Here is a 2,801-nt window from a genome sequence, read left to right as displayed (position 1 = left end):
TGTGTATATTAGCTCACAAATTGGCATAAATATCTTGGAAAGGTTCAGATCAGATTCTCTAGCGCATGAGGTCATTACGAAGATTTCCCTTCCGGTACTTTTTAGCTACATGTCAGACCACCAAAAAGAAAAGTGTGATATATATAATAAATAAATAAAATTAATGAAACGCATTTCTATATTGCTTGTTTCCTTGTTATACTTCTTGGATTTATCATAATGGTGTGGAGTTATATCTCTATACTATAAAGGTGAATGTCTGTACGTTGTCCACGCATTACTACGAAACGACAACACCAAATGACGTAAACATTTCTATACACTCATATTTTCACCCAATGAAGGCTATAGGCATGTTTTTATGATGGAACTCCCTTCCCACAGCACCCAGGTCGCGCCACCACTCTCATTCGTCACTAATAATCGAATATTTGCTTAAATTTAATATAAAAAACCTTAGTTTTTCCTATTTCCCACTATTTATAGCACCTCTAGACTTCATAATCCGCATAAGCTGTTCAACTATGACCCAAATGCATAGTTAAGAAACGGTTTGAGATAGAAAATAATAAAAATAATTTTGCTTGATATTTTTCTGATTGGTTGTTTTGATTTTATTCAACGAGGCATACCAACGGATGCCGGGTATTGTGATATAATATTATGGTTATTAATAAAAAAATATTTTCTATGAAATTATTGTTTGTAATTCTTTTATATATATATCCTAAATCCCTCAAAACTACTCCTACGCGAGCGGGGCCGCGGGTTAAAGCTAGTATATACAGAGTTGGCCATATTAAACTGACCCATGTGATTATTAAAAAAATATGGAAAAAGAAACATTTTTTTGTGTTTCATTGTGAAAAACATTTAATTTAGTTCAAGGAGATTCGTTTACATCACTTTTTGAATATGATATCGCGCAAGTGGTCGCCCTTAGCTCGTATAGCGTAATGTGCCCGTTTTTCGGCGTTTTCAATAGTTTTGGCCAGCATCTCGGCCGATATGGCGGCTATTTCCCATCGGATATTGGCCTTAAGTGCGCCTAGTGTCTTTGGCTTGTTGACGTAAACCTTAGATTTCAAATTACAGTAAAAAGTTATAGGGTTACTCAATGGGTCAGTTTAATATGGCCAACCCTGTATATAAATTCCACGACAAAAGAAAAATTGTCCTCTTACATCTTCGTTTAAACAAGACGTAACCCTATCGGAAAATTTATAATTTTTGCAATTGTATTCGCCACTTGCAAACTACACAGCTGCAGCTTACGTAAAGGCCAGCAATGGAGCGCGTAAAGGTCAAAATAAAGGTTTCCATCACCCAAAATAATGTGTTTTATTAGTAAAAATTGGATAATTCACTTTGAACCACTTTGTATATTATGATTTTTATTGATGTGATTAGCGTGATGTGCCAAGTATTAGGTTGGGGAATAACACGATCATGTTTATAAATTAATAAATTAGAAAATACAGGGTGAACTATATGAAGTGTTACCAACTTCACACTGCTTATATCTGTAAAACAGCCCATGACATCAACGTCAAAATTGTTCTAATGGCAGTTCCATATATTGTTTATAAGCCATCAAAAGCATTTGCGTCTTAGTTTTGTTGAACTTTTTTTTCTGTGATGGAATTCAAACGTAATAGTGTGATTGCGTTATATTTCGCTGGAAAATCACAACCAGCCATTGTTCGTGAGCTCAGTCACCTCAAAGTGAATATAATTGTATATCGCACTATAAACACTATGTAGATTAGAAAATAGCAATTATTAAATTCTCAAATGAATGATGAACATACAATTCCAAATTTATGAGCTCGCATACGCAAAATTCTTCTTACTTCATTGCCAATTGCACTGAATACCAATTATACCTCGTCATATCACACAAACTTGCAATCTATGGACAATTATTCATAGCACCAAATATTTCAAATAATAATTAAGGTCAATCACGACTGTTTCTAGAAAAGGGTCCATACCTTTAAAGCAAAGTACATACGAATATTCTTACACAGATATATACAGTTGGTCAAGAAAATTGTTTCACATCATAAAATATTCAAGATATCTGCACTTTTATTACTAAAATTGTCGCTTCATATTGAATTTGCAGAATTTTTCAAAATTATTTCATTGATTTACGTAGTTACCAGTATAATCAAATTATTGGATCGGGGAATAAGTTCATAGCGTTTATATATTTTCTTTTATTTTACAACGATTTGTTTTCTGTTTAGCAAAGAAAGAACTCTTTCTATTCTACGAAACTATGATAATTGTATTTTTGAGTTATTTAGATTAGATTTTATTAGTTTTGAGGCATAGAAATAGAAAACCCTGGAGGCAAAGATCAACATTTTCGACAACGGCCCGCAGTGGAAGGCGTTCTGAATTCGATGAAGAACGTCTCACATTACTTTTGAAGGAGGACGGTCACCAAAGCAGTCGTGAATTGGCCGAAATAATGAACTGCGATCATAAAACGATTCTCAATCACCTTCACTCAATGGGATTTATCAAAAAATTGGAAGCCTGGATGCCTCGCAAGCTCAAAAAACAAAGAAAGTCGCCTTCAAATTGCTTCTCAGCATCTCGCCAGCCATCGAGAAACACGCGGTCATAAACCGCACACCGAATCGTCATGTGAGATGAGAAATGGTGTCTATGCATCAATATGAAGCAAAGAAAGGAGTGGGTGGCTTCAGGAGATACGCCAAAGTCGAGAGTCAAGCCGGAGCTTCATCCAAACAAGACTAAGGTATGTGTTTGGTGGGACTGAGACGGAA

Source organism: Anastrepha obliqua, chromosome 3, assembly GCF_027943255.1.
Source record: "Anastrepha obliqua isolate idAnaObli1 chromosome 3, idAnaObli1_1.0, whole genome shotgun sequence".
Classification (NCBI taxonomy): domain Eukaryota; kingdom Metazoa; phylum Arthropoda; class Insecta; order Diptera; family Tephritidae; genus Anastrepha; species Anastrepha obliqua.
Note: the sequence above shows the minus strand (reverse complement) of the source record.